Source organism: Electrophorus electricus, chromosome 9, assembly GCF_013358815.1.
Source record: "Electrophorus electricus isolate fEleEle1 chromosome 9, fEleEle1.pri, whole genome shotgun sequence".
Lineage (NCBI taxonomy): Eukaryota > Metazoa > Chordata > Actinopteri > Gymnotiformes > Gymnotidae > Electrophorus > Electrophorus electricus.
The window spans coordinates 20,363,894-20,383,692 of NC_049543.1; the positions used below are offsets into that span (position 1 = coordinate 20,363,894).

General features: G+C 38.2%; 1 long non-coding RNA gene across 2 annotated transcripts; it reads right to left on the minus strand.

The window, feature by feature from the left end:
• Positions 1 to 9,720: 9,720 nt before the first annotated feature.
• On the minus strand, positions 9,721 to 12,310 carry LOC113585488. 2 transcript variants are annotated; one of them, XR_004776492.1, is made up of 4 exons: positions 12,190 to 12,310; positions 10,669 to 10,778; positions 10,402 to 10,495; positions 9,721 to 10,093 (listed from the first exon to the last, which is right to left on the minus strand). It is a non-coding gene; the product is annotated as an uncharacterized LOC113585488 (long non-coding RNA). The 2 variants fall into 2 exon arrangements; XR_004776491.1 differs by lacking the exon at positions 12,190 to 12,310 and adding an exon at positions 10,886 to 11,582.
• Between the last annotated feature and the right edge of the window lie 7,489 nt (positions 12,311 to 19,799).

Sequence of the window (19,799 nt, forward strand, 5' to 3'; positions counted from 1 at the left end):
ATGTGATTGGGAGACCATTGAGTTTCATTGAGTAATTAGAGAGTGGGGACCTAGCTGATTCTGGGTCTAATAGAAGCACCCCGAATACCTCTGAATGTTAGAAATTAATTAAAAATACCAATGTCAATGTATTTAGGACGCATGCATTTAGGACATGTAATTTTTTCAATCACAGCAATATGTTGTTGCATTTTTTGCATTATGCTTACTACAGAATTAACAGTCAAAAGTTCAGTGACTTTGCATGCAGAGTTGTAACTCTGCATATTACTAGAACTGTGGCTAGAATCAAAATCAACACTAGTGTCGTTCCTAAATCCCCAATCAGCTAGTCGTAAAGTTAACATTCAAATAGAAAATAAAAATGCAGACTTCAGAATTAGTTAAAGAGAATAGCTGAGAGAATAGAATAAATTATCCGTTACTACCCCTGTTTTTTATCATCCCTCCATCCCATGCCATCTTCCTCTATTATTTGCTTTTCTATTTTGTTCTGGTATCTCCTTCTTTTTAAAAAAACATTGGCCAAAAGACTAACTAAAACACTGACATACTTAAGACCTTTAATATTTTTAAAAATATAACATTAGGAGAATGTTACTTATTTCACCTTGACTGTCCACTTATATATCTGTTTTGAGTATGATTTTCCTTGTTCAAGTGACAACAATAACAAATGTAGCATGTCACAAATATATACATGACTATGTATGAAAAATCAAAGACATCAACATGAAACACTGGAGCTGATTTCAGTTAAGCACCTAGTGATGGAAACCATAAAGACTAACATTGTCATAAAAATGTTGAGAAAGTTAATGGTTAGTAGATTACAAGTGGTTAAGACATACATTGTTATAGACTGTGCTTACTGTTGTACACCAGATGGACATAGTGCCAAAGCAGAGGGTCTGATGGAGCAGGTGGAACATCAACATTTAAAACAAAAATGAACTGCTTGTATTTAGTGAACTAAATAAAGCAAAAGGGTCCTATGCATGGCATACAGATCCATATAAAATCCATCCTCACGTAAAAGATATATTGTCCCAATCATAATAAGTGACAACTATGACATAAAAAACCTTCCTTACATAATACAAGCAAGCAATTATCTTTTAATTTGACCTACCCCAGTAAATCATGGTACCTAAGTTGATGAATAACAGGGTGGAATTACTTGTCAATAAACAAAGTACAGAATAGGAAAGCAAAACTATTCTGTTGCATCTTCTTTGAAATGACTCTGCAAGAAAAATGTTGATATGAATAAAAGCTTGTATCCCTTTCTGATACAAGTCAAAAAATATCTTTAAAGTGGCTCAAACATGAGAACTATGTGTATTCCTTCACAAACATTTACAAACCAATGAAAAAAATCTCCCCTAATATGTTTATATAGACAAGTGTCTGTGGGAGCCCCAAAGCTATAATGTACATTCAAATCACAAAATATATATCACAGTTCCTACAAAAAAAAAAAAAAGTAAAAAAGCAAACAAACAACAAAAAGGGGAAAATCATAAATGAAAATATCCCAAATATAATTTATTAATGTCATGTTTGTAAGCAGCCTTGCTTTCCTTCTTCCTAAAATAGTGACACATATTTTAGGTACTCAGGCCACTGGAAACAAAAATATACACAGCAGTTCTTCCACACATTTAGTGGAACCTGATTTTTTTGTTAGATAAATATGTGTCGGTTATGACAGTTAAAAAGACCCGAACGAAAAAAAAATGTTTGGATTTTTATTCGCTGTCACCCATCATCACGTATCATCAAATTCACACTACTGCAATATCGCTAACATGTTGACATTAGAACTAGCTAGATAGCTCATATTAAGACACTTCTTTGGAGAACACGTGCTAAAGTGTTTTCCACACAATCTATATGCATAATTTATTTGCCAACTGTGACCAGAGAGAGAACATAGCTAGCTACCTTACTCACAGCCTAGAATATGAATAAATTTTGATGAGGACTGCATATGCCTGGGATCAATTCAAACACGTCATGGCGATGATATAAAACCTGATGAAACAAGCTTGACAAGCAGCAGTTCCGTTTTTCCGTGAAAGTATCAAGCACAGATGAAAACGTTTCTATGGTTATCTCGATTTTATAAATATTAGCCTATAGAGTTTGGCCTAGTACGTGAATAAAAGATGGAATTAGACCTGCATAAATTACGGTGTCCTGGAACAAATCCTTACATCTGTAACTGTCCCTACTTGATAACAGAAGAGATCGTTTGGGTAAAACATAAATGTGATCTGTTGACTAAAAATGGTTCACAGAAATTGCTCATTTGAAAAATCTGTTCTTTGACTACATCATAATCGCATAATTGATGCGGCTGCATTATGACATCACACGTCACGTCTGCAATAGTTTTACATTTACACCAACTTTAAAGAGAAAAATGATTAGCAAATGTAGTTGCTAGTAATTGTCTAGTGATTGCAAGCAACGAAAACCAAGTGAAAAGCAAGTTTTTCGGTTACCACAGTTTTATCACGGGTAGATATGTGATACAGAATGAAAGCGTGAACTGTTCGTGCTCTGCATTCTTGCGTATTTATTTATGCTAGGCTGTACATAACGCAGCCTTAAAACATTGGATAAAAATCCCCATGTAGCACAATTCAGGCTCTGTCTAAATACTGGCTAGCTAGCTAGTTATTTTACAATCCCATTTAGCACATGTATCGCCGCAAATGTCCTGAACAAAACACGCTGTACCTAATCCCCATAAATGACATATCTCTCACTGAATAAAAACTTGTATGCTTCAGCAGTGTACAGTGGGAGAAATGGCGATCACCTTTAAAAGTAGTTCTTACTGTAGGCCTATTATAAACAACATGGAGGAAATTAAAATAAAAATAGACAGTGGACACAGGTTGCTAATAAATCAAGTAAATGTAACTGCATGAAATACTTATTTATGTAGAAACACAACATTTACGGCGACGAGGATGTTTCACACATATACAATCTTAAGTGGTGCTAACCTCAATATCCATATTTCACATTGTTACTGTAACACTATATATGAACCCAAACCTCACATTCTCGTCACGTTGATAAGCTTTTTGAAAGTTCCGCTCTGCACGTCTCTGAAAGGCAGGTGAGTTAATCTCCTGGAAACATAAAAGCATGACACTAAATCTTTCAGTTTGTTCTTATATGCGAGTTGTCAATAATTCAAAATTCTTGTTAAAACTCTGGAACTCTGTTGCAGCTGAATCTGTTTTGCATTGGTAGATCGCTGGACAGGAGTGTGTCCGGCATTGACACACGTCCCCTGCGCTGACCAGTACCGCCAGCAACCACAACACATGTGGAGACGTAATCCTCTTTAACTTCTTGGCCTTCCTCCACGCATATACACTAGTAACATGTAACAGGAAAAAATGCACCAAGAACAGAAGTATTTGCCACAGTCTACCCTAGCTCAATGTCAGGAAAATTTGCCAAGGCCTATCTCAGCTATAATAATAATAATAATAATAATAATAATAATAATAATAATAATAATAATAATAATAATAAATACTCTACTACTAATACTGTTAATGTCCATTAAAGAAATAACACTTAAGAAGTTTTAATTAGATTTAGTTTGGCAGCTGTGTGTCAAAGTCAAAAATGCACATATGTATGTCAGTCGTTCAATAAATAGGTGAATGGATTGTTTACTGAGGACAAAAAAGCACAGACCTCTCAACACATAAACTAGCAAGCATCTCACTGCAGTCAGAAGTAAATTACTTTTGCCTTAAAAATTTAAAATAATAAAAACATGGTTCATTGCACCTGCAAATCATATTGGGCCTAGAACTTGTTCTGTCCTAAGCAGAACTATCCTAGTTCATTATACAAATTTTCATCAAAAGATAACTTACTGTTGCCTGACTCTGTGCTTTCTATTCTGTTGCAGCCTACAGAACAGAGAAAAGCCACACTGATCAACCGCAAATGTATAAACCTCTAAGACAAAAAAGAGAAAGACATAGACATAGGGAGCACCACTTCAGCAAGGCAGTGATGGACATCTACACAAACCTTCATGTAACAGATGTTCTCGCTTCACATTTGTAAGGACAGATAAGACATGTAGATACTGAGAAGAGAAACTGTGGATAGAAGGAAACTAAGAATGTATTGCATGTTTGAATAAGTTTGCTTTCTGTGTATATATATATAAAATATTTATTTATTAAGCAGTATCAGGAACAAGGAACAGGAAAAATACTTGAGCAGTACCAAGGCCTGAAAGTAGAGCTAAGAAAAGATGTGTTAGGTGAAGGTTCTTGTGGTAATTGGAGCACTAAGTGTAGGGTCTTGTTCATTGCGTCAAATGACCAATGCAGACTCAAAATGAACCGTTGACTTAATTTAATTAACAGTCTTGAGAAATGAGTAAGTATAACCATTCTCATCTTAGCAATTCCTCTTATAACTGGACTCTTATAACTGCACTCTGATTGGTTTAGGCACAGAACACTTTCAGCTATGGTAGCGCATAGCAGACAAACGAGACAATCATTTATTGAAATGATCTACACTAGGGGCTGTGATCTCCAAACTGGGAGAGTGGCTCCAGCATCTCATTCCAGTGCAGTCCTGGGAACAGCTAAGATCCTACGCAAAAGCCTCAAGTACCCAGGTCTCTGGGAGAGGACACAAGCTTAATGGAAAAAGTCTGCCTAAATGGCGAGTGCGGGATTTTTTTTAAATATATAGTGTTTATATTTTGGTGTTAAACAATACATATAGTGAGCCCTGGCACAATACAGTTGAGTGTATTTCCAATTCTAACACACCAGGATTCACTCATGAAAGACTGAACTAAGGAGCTAAATCTAGGAACATATTCAACTTTTTGCTTTTGGCTGACAAACCTTCCACTTTTGCTGAAAAATCCTTTACTTCATTGAATAAAGTGTTATAAGATAAAAATATATTATTCATATAGATGGATAATTATTTATATTTACAGTATTTGGCAGACAGTCTTTTCCAGAGTGACATACAAACGTGCTTTGTCATTTACTCATAGAATGTATTCTAGACAGTACAGTAGGACAAAGTTCCAGATACCATTAACTTAGAATGCCGTTGAAATACAGGGATCAATGCCGATGCCTAGAAGTGCAAAACATATAAGCGCACCCACAGACAATGAAAAGTGCAATAAAAACTAATCTATGAGTAAATGACAAAGCACTTTTGTAAGTCTCTCTGGATAAGAGCGTCTGCTAAATGCCGTAAATTTAAATGTAAATGTAAACAATACCCTTCAATAAGTACTAGAGTTACTCGGCATACTTTACTCGACATAAGTGCAGGATCAGTGGTCATTTAAATATTCCACAAATAGATGGGTCTTCAGTCTGCATTTAAAGACTGCAAGGGACTCTGCTGTCCATCTGTACATCTTTTTTCTAATGTTACAATTGGAGTCTAAAGTTATATCTCTTATCAGTGGAGGATGTACTTGCTCACACCTTTCCTTTAGATTCCTTTTGTACACACTACAGACTGTGACCTTGAGATGCTTGAATGAACAGGTTAGGTGGTGTTGGCATGATAACTTCAGAATTTCAAAAGGGTGGGGATGGCATTCCATTATACATACAGACACACACACACACACACACACACACACACACACACACACACACACACACACACACACATTTATATATATATATATATATATGGCTGGATGTAACACAACAGCCTGCTGCCAATGTGATATTTTAGAAATGTTTTAGCATCTCCCACTTGTCCTGATCAGGCAGACCACCAGATAAAGTGTGCCTTTGTAATAGGATGTTGCCATCAGAGCTTAAGAGGAGAGGAAGAACATTCATTATATGCAAATTGACTGGATCTCACATGATACTTAGCATGCTTAAACACTACACTGCCAAAGGAGTTAGCTGATAAATGTGTCATCATTCCCCGTTCACTGAAGGAGTTCACTGTTGGAAAGCTCTTAACATGTCATGTCAGTTACGATGTCCTGGATTGGGGAGGATGACCAAACCAGACCATTTGGGCCTTTGTGTCGCTTGAGAAGACAGGCACACAGATACCATATCAAAACTTGAGACATATTTTTCGTGTCCTGAATCCTTCCTGAAGTAGCTAGGAAACTTTGCTTTTATCCTGAATAGCTCAGTCAGTAGATCATCAGGCTGTACCTCATGACATCTATGGAGTGCATAATTGAACACTAAGTAAAAGGATTCCCTTAAGATCTGAATACCTTTGCTTGTTGTCTGGTACATCGTCTCTGTCTCTCTCTGTGTTAAATGCAGTCTGCTCAGGTGATGGTGTTGACAGCTTCTAGGATTTTCACTAGATCCAAAGCAGTGTCAAACCTGTTTTTACATTTAAATGTTTTAACCTGGTTTTACATTTTAATGTTATCAAAATAAGAAACAATACACATTATAACTCTTAGGTAGCTACACTAAGAAAATAATAGAACACTAATTTAGTTGTGTGACATATTGACACCTGAGCAAGACATGAGTGAGGGATAAAAAGGCAGGATATTAGTCACACAAAGCACTGCCAAAAAGTTTCAAAAACACAGATGCAGGGAAGCCCATGAAGACAGGCTCAGCTTTAGTCCACAGTATGCTAAATGGGAAACACTGGAGGATGGTACGTGAGGGGTTTAAATAGGGAGAGAGTTCATTAGAAGCAGGTGATCGTGATGGTTGATAAGTGTGTGATTGTGAACCGAGCAGTGGTCGTGGTAGGTGATTTGTGCGGATATGTGTGTACGTGTCTGTGTGCGCGTTCCTGGTTGGGTGCGGACCAGAACCTGACAACTTGTTTCCACAGAGTTCTCAGTACAGGTGCTTAGCTCCAGACTGGACCACACTTACAGCTGCACCTCCAAGTCCCTGAAAACTCCTCAGATGAAGGTCGGCCCTGAGCCTGTCTCTAAGAGGCTTGTCTGGCTGCTTCAGCGGGCAGCTAAGCAAGGACGACCTCCTGGTGATCCACGGTCACAGAGAGCAGGACTACCAGAAAATTTACAACTCTGTGGTAGATCCTATACTCAGGAGTCCCTCCGGCCAGGCCAAGCCCTACAGCCTGGAACTGGGCCGCAGGATCAAGCAGCGCCTGTGGGAGGCGCTCTACTGTCCAACTCTGCGAGAGGAAGTGAAGCCTGATGGACAGTTCCACGTGACTGAGAGCTTCTCTACTCCAGTTTTCAACAGCTTTGTGCTGCACTTTGAAGTGGACATGAGTGGAGAACCCATGCCTGAACAGCCTAAGAAGAAAAGCCGAAGACACTGACTTTATTATTATTATTGTGATTGTTATTGTCATCCTTGTTTGTATTATTACTATTATTCTTGTTCTATAAATATCTATATTATTGTTGTTGTGATTATTATTATTATTGTGATTGTTGTTATTAACTTTTTTTATTCTATATGTAAAGTTTCTGTGTTGTTTTAAATTTGTTTATGCTTTTCTTAATTTTAAATTTAGTCATTCAGTCTGTCCCTTGTAAAATAATTGTGTAATAGATCATGAGGTCATTGTAATAACATTTTTAAATTATTTTGCATTATAATAAATTTATTGTAAATAACAATAACTTTAAATGTTTAAGGTGTGGCATCTTAAATAAATTGTTAGAACTGTACATCTTTTTTCTAATGTTACAATTGGAGTCTAAAGTTATATCTCTTATCAGTGGAGGATGTACTTGCTCACACCTTTCCTTTAGATTCCTTTTGTACACACTACAGACTGTGACCTTGAGATGCTTGAATGAAAGTTGAACATTCACACTTGTGTATGAGTGCCAACTGTTAGCTAATGCATCATGATGAGCCTATCATTTTTGAGTTACTTACTGAGATCATTCTCATAGCAAGTTCATTACACCTTGTGTACTCGTTGTAGTGTGGTGAGCAGTTTCAATCTTAGTTACAATCTTAGTTATCAAAGACTCACTCCACCGACCAAAGCCTGTTCTCGTAGACAACATGACAAAACCATCGCAGCTTGAGAGCAAAAATTGAGCCTCTTAAGAGGTGTTATGTTCCACAGGCAGATTGACATCTTAATGCGGTACACATGAACTCAATTTTCTTTGCATACATGTACATTGCACTTGTAATGTTTCTGATATTGCTTCTATCCTCAATAACTCAGTCAGTAGAGCATCAGACTTTTAATCTGAGGTCCCTGTTCAAGTGAAAATATTGTTCTTTGCCACTAAATTGTGCTTGAGAAGTTTCTTGAAATATCTCTAGATCAACCTAAGTCAAGGGACAGGACCCTGTGGCCTTGAGCCTTTCCGATTAAACTGACATTTCACATCCGTTTCCCTCAGCTGTGATGCTGTGCATGGGCTGTTATCCCAGGTTAGGCTAGCTAGTTCTCCTGGCAAGGTTGAAATATCAAAATCCTTCCTACTTTAAAAAAAAATCAACACTTCTGAGCCTATCCTTTTTGAGTTACTGAGATCATTCTCACAGCAAGTTCATTACACCTTGTTCACTTATTGTAGTTCGTTGAGCAGTTTCTATATTGGATGAGAGAAGGAGCAGACTTGTTCAAGTCACAGAATCCATTTACACTTAAACAACAGGAGCTTGTCAGTGGAGGGTGTACTTGCTCACACCTTTTTTGATTCCTGTTGCATAAGGGAATAAGGGATAAGGGAAGTCATTTTGGAACAAACCTGTGAGGCAACTGTCTTTCAGGCAAAGTGTCTGTATCCAGGTAAGAACATGTGCATGTTCAAGTGCTTGCCCTGTACTTCAATCTCTGCAGTTTACTGAGAAAGACCTGACAGCAGTTGAACACCTTTGGTTGTTGTCTGCTACCTTGTTTCTGTCTCTGTGTTCACATGATAGGCACCACTGCATGCCATGCACCAGGCCTCCTTTCTTGCGAGGCTGTCCCTCATGACATCTATGAAGTGCATAATTGAACACTAAGTAAAAGGATTCCCTTAAGATCTGAATACCTTTGGTTGTTGTCTGGTACATCGTATCTGTCTCTCTCTGTGTTAAATGCAGTCTGCTCAGGTGATGGTGTTGACAGCTTCTAGGATTTTCACTAGATCCAAAGCAGTGTCAAACCTGTTTTTACATTTAAATGTTTTAACCTGGTTTTACATTTTAATGTTAACAAAATAAGAAACAATACACATTATAAATCTTAGGTAGCTACATATTTGTACTTCTTGTACAAACTAAGAAAATAATAGATCACTAATTTAGTTGTGTGACATGTTGATACCTGAGCAAGACATGAGTGAGGGATAAAAAGGCAGGATATTAGTCACACAAAGCACTGCCAAAAAGTTTCAAAAACACAGATGCAGGGAAGCCCATGAAGACAGGCTCAGCTTTAGTCCACAGTATGCGAAATGGGAAACAATGGAGGATGGTACGTGAGGGGTTTTAAAAAGGGAGAGAGTTCATTAGAAGTAGGTGATCGTGATGGTTGATAAGTGTGTGATTGTGAACCGAGCAGTGGTCGTGGTAGGTGATTTGTGCGGATATGTGTGTACGTGTCTGTGTGCTCGTTCCTGGTTGGGTGCGGACCAGAATCTAACAACTTGTTTCCACTATGTGTCTTTGCTGTTATTGAAAAAGGCCAGTTGAAATAAGACCAGACAGTTATGGACTGTAATTAAAATGAAACTACATGATGATATTGGAGCTATATAACATCCTTCTTTAATATAGTATTCTCTAAAATAATGTAAATACATTGAATATATGAATAAAAGTGTAGTAAAATTATCTAGTGTTGTACTTTATTATTTTCAAAGCAGGACCTTAGTTATTTAAAGCCAATGAACTGTGTCAAATCAATTTCCCCTATTACGATTGAACGTTTACTATTACTATTACTACTAGTCTGCACAACACGTTTTCAAGCGTTCAATGCTAAGATTTAGCATTATCTAATTCAAATCTACAGCTTAGGAAGAGTGCTATATTACACACAGTGATCATTGTGAGTTTACTCTGTAGTGGATCTGATGCTTCTTTATAGTGAAGTGCCTGGTGCTTCTATGTAGAACCTGAATAAAGGAAAACATAGACAAAGACTTTATTAAGACTAAAACAATGAAACAACAGCACATTGGCCATCCAGTGCAATTCTCACTAGGCTGGACTTCTTGACATAGATGTAAAATCTAATAATACTAAGGAGAACTTAAAGGATTCATTTACATTTAAATTAAAAACTTAAAAAATTACATGCTAGTACACCTGCTTCATTATGACTAGTAGAGTTGAGAAAAGGAAAAGCACAGTTCATGCTGGGGTTAGTAAAGTTCCTGTGCCTAAAACAAAATAAATCAAAAGAAGCAGTGCAATTACTTACACAGATCTTCAGGAAAAAGAAGATTTGTAAGGGTATTTTTATGCTCATACTGCAACAACCGGCATTCAGCTTGCTGATTTTTTGATGATCTCATCTGTTTTTATGAAGGAAAACATAGGAAAATGGAGTAATCAGCAACAGAAAAACATCTGCCTAAGTGAGTTTATATCTATTCTTATAACTTCATGACAGACTGCATTTAATATTTAAATACAAATGAAAGCTACAAAGCATTGCAACCTTAAGTCTGCTTTGCTGAGAACTTACCCATCTATGGTGTCTGCTTTATAAAAACTGACCAGAACCATTTCTTGGTCTCAACATGCAAATGCAGTGATTTCCATGAAGCGTACTGCCCTGGCAAGGTCTGGTGAAGTCTTCCAGTCAATAAAGGAATATTGTAAAAGGATATTGATGAAACATGTAAATGTATTTATTTATTTGATATTTATTTTTATTAGTGAAAGACAGAAGATGCACTAACCAGTGGAGGCTGCTAAAAAATGTACTAGGTACGACTATTGTCATTTTCTGCAATCATTCCAATACAACTTAACACATACTATTAGGGGTCTGTGAAGTAGCCAGTCATTATTTAATTTGCATTAAAAATCAACAGAATAATAAATGACAATTATCTCTAGTTGCAGCTCTAATTTGTTCTGATAGAAGGAACAGTATGCATAATTACAAAAATATTTGAATCTTTCGTTTACTGTAAAAGAAGGCTTGCATTTTAAAAGTTAATGCAGTGGCCTTTTATTATCTAGCTATACATTGGGTATCAAAAATGACACATTACAACTGCTTAAACTTCATAACTGGAAAGCGAGCTCAACATAGTTCAGTTCGCCAGAACCACCACTAAAACACACAGCTAGTTAGCTAGCTAGCTAACGTTCAAAAGCTACTAGCTAAACAAGATAGCGAGCTAACAGTTAGCGAATGCTCGCCAGTTCAATTCACTAGAACCACTAAACTAAACCACCAAGTTAGCCAGAGAACCAAGTTAACGTTAGCTAAAAGTTAACTAGCACTAGCGAAACCTAGGTTTCACTATCTTAACTAATTCATTGGTACTATAAATGAAAAACTAACACAAAATACACAGTACACAACTTGACTAGCTAGCTACGCGGCCACCTCAGGAAGCTCCCCAGTAACGTGCAGTTCACCAAAGTTCTCTTGGGTATATAAATGAAGCGCCATTAGGCTTCAGATTCGAGGACGCTGATTGGCTACATTTATGTTGCTGTGTGCGTGTCTGGTGTCAGCAACTGTCAGGAAGTGAGCAATTGTAAGTAGCAAGTGAAATTGCAGTTTCACACAATGTTTAGCATGACTAACGCCTAAACATTAAAAAAATAAAATAAAATTAAAATTATATATTAGGGGTGGGACTCGATTAAAAAAATTAATCTAATTATTAGAAGCTTTGTAATTAATTAATCGAATTAATTAATCTTCACAATAACCTGTTTTACTTCCCTTTCCTCATCATACAGCTGCTGGAGCTTTTTCGACATTGCCTTTCTGGACGGCAGTTCTTAACTTGCATCAGATGACGCAATTTGCAGCGTCTCTTGTAACCCTTTATCTTCGACCAGAGAGCGGTCTACAGTCCACAGCAATCCATCTCGCCCGTGAATTGGTCAATTTGTCTGACGTGGACTTTGACATTTTGTTTCTGAATGTGAACCCCGACATGTGGTCGAGTGTTGACTGGCGACACTGTTTGTTCGTACTAGGAATACTATCACATTTAGCAGCTAAGTTAACATTACTGACCTGCGCGCTATATCCAACATGTTTTGCGTTGAGGGGGTAACGAAGTGTGGAAGTGCTCCTGTGATAAGCAAACTCCTTCCTGCCTAAAGTGCAAATAACAACATTTTTGTTTGTACTTCCATCTGGAAGTTTCTTGTATTTAAATTTCCCATCCACCAGCGTAACCTCTTCCGTCACATCCATCATGCTCATCACATTGTGCGTCAATATAATCTGTATGCCTGGAACTGGCACTGAGAAACGTTCCACGGTGCAAAAGTGTGATTAATTAATCGAAATTAACGCGTTAAAGTCCCACCCCTAATATATATATATATATATATATATATATATATATATATATATATATATATATATATATATATATATATATTAGCTGTATACGATCAATATTCAATTTTTATGTTAACTGTGTGTGTTAATATTAGGCTAGTAATATCCTGTGATTTACTCTACTATCTAGCAGGCTTTCGAATCTTCTTAAATGATCATTTAAGATGTCTGTGTACTAACAAAAACTAAAAGAAGACGTGAGCATGTATTTTGCATTTTAATTAGACAGCATCCACCAGTTATCACAGACCCCATTAAAGATTAATTTCAGTGGCTTGTGTAAAACATCATACCACCAATTATGAATATCTAATCTGCATAACCACTAAACAAAAGCTTGTAATGTGTCAGGACAGTGATCATATATATTAGTCAACATGATGATACACATTGCTGGCTTTGCCTCGGTGTAAAATGGTCATTCTTTAATTGTCATTTTCAGGTTCATGCCTCTGTGAAACACTTGTCTGAGACCATTGAGGCATACCAGTGGACTAAGTGCAGCAACTTTTATTGCCCTCTGTGTCTGTTTGTTTGTTTGTTTGTTTGTTTGTTTGTTTTCGGTGACCACGGTTTTATCACGGATAGGTATGTGATACAGAATGGAAGACCGACCTATTCATGCTCTGCATTCTTGCATATTTATTTATACATAACGCAGCCTTAAAATCGTGGGATGAAAACCCCATTTAACTTAATTTGGGCTGTTTTACAGCCAGAGTAAAATAAATAACATTCTCCTTTTAATGTTACATTTCTTTAAATGATAAAAATCTAAACTATGTTAGTGTTTTAGTTAGCTGCAAAAATGCTCCCATTTTGAAATTTGTATTTCAAATGTCACAAGAAAACTTTATTTACATATCTCTACCTATTCAGCCTATAGAAGTTTAGCACACCCACTTAAGTTGCCTTTCTCAGGCATCTCAGCTGAGTACCTTTTGATTGAAGCGCAATACAGGGCAACCAATCATAAAGGAGCTCATTTATCTTACATCCGTCTTAAAGGTGCAGTAGCAACAGGTGCCTGTTGAATTCCAAGCGATATCTATAGAGGTTGGAAATTGGTTGTGTAAAAATGAATTGTGATTGTTAAGTCACATAGATGTAAGTGGACATGAAGGGAAAAAATAGTGTGGGTGCCAAGTATGGTGATTGTATCTTAAAAGTTGTAGGAAATGTTACATTCAGAATGTTTGTGAGACAAAAAAATAAGATATAATTACTATCCATGGTTTAATTGACTGTGTTGCAGACAACATAGGCAGGGATTAGACTGAAAAATGTCAGAGTATTCTTAATGCTGTTTATTGCTGTTGTCAGAGGTTATGAAGCCATATCCTCCCTAGCAAGTACGGCTTCTGCTTCTAACAGTTTGGCTACCTGCAAACACAAGTACCGTGTTGAGCAATATTTAATTACATCTACTTGAAATGCATATTTCATTGCATTGTTATTATTTATGGAAAACAAGTTTTAGGATTGCTCTGCTCCACTGCAGACTTTCACACTCTAGCAAACATGGCTTCCACCTCCTCAATACAGTTATCCCACTCCAGTTCCACTTGTAGTTATGAGTAGAAATATTGTTGAACAGTATTTAAATACATTTAATTGAAATATGACTTTAATTACATTTTGATACATTTGTAATTTATAGTTTGTATTGGACTGGAATGGAAACAAATACAATTTTTATCGCATAGCTGTTATCACATAGCCTGCAGGCCTAATGATGTAAAAATGTGCCCCCAAACATCAAATGTTCAACAGAAATAACAGGACCTGACACACTAAGGTACCGTAGACCCATTCAAATTGTGCTATTGGAATAATAAATTCCAATGCATTCAGTCATTTTAGCTAGTGTTGATTTTGATTCTAGCCACAATTATAGTAATAATCTGTTACAACTCAGCATGCAATGTCACTGAACAGTCGACTGTTAATTCTATAGTAATGAGAATGTAAAAAAAACCAAAAAAACACCAACATTATTTTTTTCCTGTAACTGACAAAGATTGCATATGCTAAATGTATGTGTCCTAAATATTTTCTAAATACACTTACATTAGTGTTTTTAATTAATTTCTCGAACATTTGTTGAAATGCATTTATAATTTATATTCAGAGACCTTTCAGTGTACTTAAGTACAAGCATTAAATTAGCATCACTGTTCACCATAGCTGTTTTTCCCCTTTTTGTGGCTTTTGTCCCTTGCCTCAGTATGGCTTTAAATCTTTTGTCTTGGTTCTACTTTACATACTATGGCTGATTCAGTTCTCTCAGAAGTCACGTCATTCTTCATTAAATACTTTGTTCTAGTATCTGTTTAAAAAGTAACAGAAAATGTCTTATTAGCGTGGTGCGTGCGCACGCGCACACACACACACATACACACACACACACACACACACACACACATACACACACACACACACACACACACACACATACACATACACACACATACACACACATACACACACACACACACACACACACACACACACACACACACGGAGAGACAGACAGACAGACAGAGACAGTTCATCCAAGTGGTGGCTGTGGTCAGAATTTACCCTTAAAGAAGTCATCATCTGAGGTGGTGTTCCTTCTCTTAACACCCTTCTGACAACAGCAAGTGAACAATAGCACAAGCTGCGTGAATATTCTGGCAGGGATCTGGGCTCGTGTCTTTTCCGTCTTCTTTTTCCTATATTTACCAAATATCCCGTGCTTTTCCTTTTCATATTTCTCAGAAGGAACCGGTTCCTTGCGTCTTGGTTTACAACAGTAACTACTGGACTGACCCATAATAAATTTTGTTTGAAAATCCAAGTGTAACTGTCCCTACTTGATAACAGAAGAGATTGTTTGTCTAAAACAGAAATGTGATCTGTAGACTAAAAATGGTTTACAGAAATTGCTCATTTGAAGAATCTGTTGGTTGGCTACATCATAATCGCATAATTGATGTGGATGCATTATGAGGTCTCACCAACTTTAAAGAGAAAATGATTAGCAAATGTAGTTGCTAGTGATTGTCTAGTGATTGCAAGGCACAACAACCAAGTGACAAGCAAGTTTTTAGGTTATAGTTTTATCACAGGTACCTACCTGTGTGATACAGAATGAAAGACTGAACTATTCGTGCTCTGCATTCTTGCGTATTTATTTATGCTAGGCTGTATATAATGCAGCCTTAAAAACATGGAACAAAAATCCCCATGTAACACAGTTCAGTTTCTGTCTAAATACCTGGCTAGCTAGCTAGTTATTTTACAATCCCATTTAACACATGTATCGCTGCGAATGTCCTGAACACAACACGCTGTACCTAATCCCCATAAATGACCTTTAAAAGTCGTTCTTACTGTAGGCCTGTTATAAACAACATGGCGGAAATTAAAATAAAGATACTTGAGTTAGACAGTGGACACAGATTGTTAATAAATGAAGTAAATGAAACTGGATGGACTGCTTATTTATGTAACAACACAACATGTATAGTGACGAGGATGTTTCACACATATACACTCTTAAGTGATGCTAACCTCAATATCCATATTTCACATTGTTACTGTAACACTATAGATGGACAGGATTATGTCCGGCATTGACACACGTCCCCTGCGCTGACCAGTACCACCAGAAACCACAACACATGTGGAGACGTAATCCTCTTTAACTTCTTGTCCTTCCTCCACGCATACACACTCAAAACTCCAGTTTAGAGTGGTTAATGCCACTTACGCCAGCACACTACCGGTTTGTCCACCTGTAGTCGGAGATGCACAGACCTGTTGGCGCGTATGCGTAACTCGGAGCAGGTACTGCTGCTGGTTATACTGCTGCTTATTGTCACTCTCTCATGAGCACAAGCCCTCATCTACTTTAACAAGGCTAAGTCACTGATAATGTAATAACAAACATGTTTGACAAAATACTAGGTCATGGATTGCAGTCTGAAGTACTTCTGACCTGCTGAGAGTTAGCCTGATTTGATTTAGTCTGTTCCTAACCTTTTTTTTAGTATGTTATGTAAAAGCTCATGGAAATATTTCAGATGTAACATACATGTAACTGATCATTTTCACTGAGAGAGACTGGTAGCTACAGGATTACATGAAGCTACAATCAGAAATCATTTCTAGTCACTGAGCATTATTGTTGTGAATAATTAGAATTTTAATTAATTCATGTTTTTTTAATTATGTAAATAAGTTGTAATCTTGGAAGACAGTTTGTATTCTGTTTCTATATGACAGTTATATATTTGTTTGTTTGTTTTCTTAATGTAAATAACAATCGTGATCTTATAGTTTGTTTTCTAACTGTGTTTCCAAATTTCCGTTGACTGCTGTATGCCTAATTGTAGCATTTAGCCCCTCATTTCGTCTCTAATTTTTGACATGTACTCTTGACATGAGTCTTGCATAAGTGGAAAGTTGATCAGCCCCCGTTTAAAAATGGTGAGCTTTTACTGTCACGTTAATAACATCATGCACATGCACACATAATGCTTCAACTGTTCTGCACTTTAAATATCTTCTGCACATTATGGAGGGTGTACATAGTTACTAGTTCACCTTCATGCAAAAGGGTTGTCTTAGGTTTCTGCATGCTAATGCAGTAAAGACTAATGCACATTTGGAATCCTTTCTTTTGCTGAGATGTTACCAGCTCACATGATACTCAAAAATGAACACAATCATTGAAATGCGGATATCATTGGGTACAGGGGTGCCTAGCCATGTCATGAATAACTGAATATAAAAGGCTGAACAATCGACTATAAGCAATTGCATATTTCATTAGGTTTTTTTTTTTAAGAGGCTGTAGAAATTTCAGGATCTCAGGCAGGGGCACATTAATATATATGAGTGGCTATGCCACACCCACTGAAATAAAAGCTGAGGATGTCATTGCAGAGGAAGGAGGAGCCAGAGCAGAATATTACAGAATATTACATTGCTTGAATAGTGGTTCTGTCTGCCCTGGGGGTATTATTCAAACCCAAAAGCTGAAAGGATGGGGAGAGAGAGAGAGAGCGCGAGCATGTGTGAACATAGTCTTGTCACGGTATGGCCCCTTCCCCCAAACGTCTCCCCGTGTGTGTTTGTGTGTGTTCATCCGTGTGGCCACGCCCCCACGTGTTTCACACCTGCTGCTTATTGTGTTGTTAATGTGTGCATATATAAATCCTTTATGTAAACATTAACGTTGCCAGTGTTTGATCCCATGATAGCCTTAGTGCTATGTTGTCTTCCGTGTCTCTAAATAAACATCCTTGTATGTATCACAGCTCCTCTTCTGCATCTTGCCAAGCCTCCCTGCGTTACAGAAACACTGACCGCGGAAGGATGCCAGGGAAGAGGAGCAAGAAGAAGAAGAAGAAAGGGAAGAAGGCGTGTAATCGTTCCTCTCCAGCCCTAGTGGGGAAACCCCCCAAGTTCTTGAGAACTCTTCACACCGGTACAACAGCGAAGAGTGCTCCTGGAAAATTTTGGGGAGGCCCTGAGTGTAGTATGGGGTTGGACTCGGCAGAATACTACAGACCCTCGACGAAGTACCGGAACGGGTATGATGGTGACCGGTTTTCGGGGTCAGACTCCGTGGGGTCCTACTATCTGTACTGGGACTACCGGGAGGACTAGGGCGGGTATGAGTAGAGTGAGGAGTGTCAGGACATCAGCCTCCGGTCAGACTTGGAGGTCGACCGTTTGGAGAATCCCGTGAAGGAGATAGAGGATGCCCTCCAAGAGGATTCCCCTTCTGTGATGGGCATGTGGTCAGCAGATTCGGAGAGCGACAAACCTCCAGCGCCCAAGGCTCCACCCAAGGCACGTCGCACTAGAATCAACAAGCTGCCCCACGTGTCTCACAGAGAGGTGGCCCCGTCATCTTCTGAGGACACTCCCTCACCTGCTGCACACAGCTGCAGGGCTCGTGTGCCTGTGCGCAATCCTCAAAGAGGAAAAAGGAGGTGACACCAGTGCCCGTCCTAGAGGCAGGCAAAACCTCTGGTGCGCTTCCTAAGGTGGGTGCCCCAAAGCCAGAGAAGCCACCTCCACCCAACTCGGTGAAGGGTGATCCCCACAGCAGAGTCGGACTCCGACCCAGCCGACGACTGGGAGACAGGCTGGTGCTCCTGCCAGCTTCCCTGGATTTAATCATAACCCATTGTTTAATTATGTGCATGTACCTATCCCGGTCACTGTGCTGGTCCCAGTCACATTTAATGAGTGCGTCACTTTGTCTCCCTTTGTGTCTGTGCCTGTGCCTGTGTGAGTATATAAGTCCTTTGTGCAAACTTTAACGTTGTCATTGTTTGATCCCACGATAGCCTTAGTGCAACGTTGTCTTCCACTTCTCTAAATAAACTGCCAAGCCTCCCCGCATTACAATTCTGAACACGGCACCGTTTTGTCTGTGCATCAGTGTCAATGATGTCTGAACTCTCGCATCCACAAAAGTGTTAGAAGCCAAAATAAAAAAGGGCATTCTGACCCAATCTAGCTCTGACGCAGAAACAGTCTTGTCGAATTATTAGTCATTAAAGCCACATGAAAACAAGTGATGACCCAGCCTGAGCATGGCAAGCGTCTGAGCCCATTATCCTTGCCATAAGCAGCACAACATAGCTTGCTTGGAACGGGAGATGGTCACCGTCTAAATAATACAGTCCAACGCAACGGCTGTAGGGAGTGTGTAGCGAGACTTGATGGACATTCAATCGGTCAGGCTGCATTGTAGGAGTGACTTAGCAATTAGCAATATTTTCCTATGTGGCTATCAAAGTTTTCAGGTAACAATTTTGCCAAGAGTACTCTGTGAGATTTTAGGTTCAGATTTAATTTGATCTTATTACATACTTTTGCAAGGTATGCCATTTTTAGGTACTCATTGCTGCTTCCTGGGACTAAGAAGTTTTAACAGTATTTGGATGAGTAACGAGCAGTAGAAGAGCTTATTTACACACACACACACACACACACACACACACACACACACACACACACACACACACACACACACACACACACACAGGTGTGGGAGGAGGGGCTGTACCTTGACAGTAGTTTTTTTTCTTTTTCTTACACACATCACATTTTTATTACATAAAAGCCAAACATAATGCTTAATAATTATGAATAAGTGAGAGCATATTCTTAGAAAGCCCATGTGTATTCATATTTACTCCACTGTAGGATATGACATTGCAGTGGATCCATATCCATATCCAGACTTAATAGCTGTGTTTTAGATACTC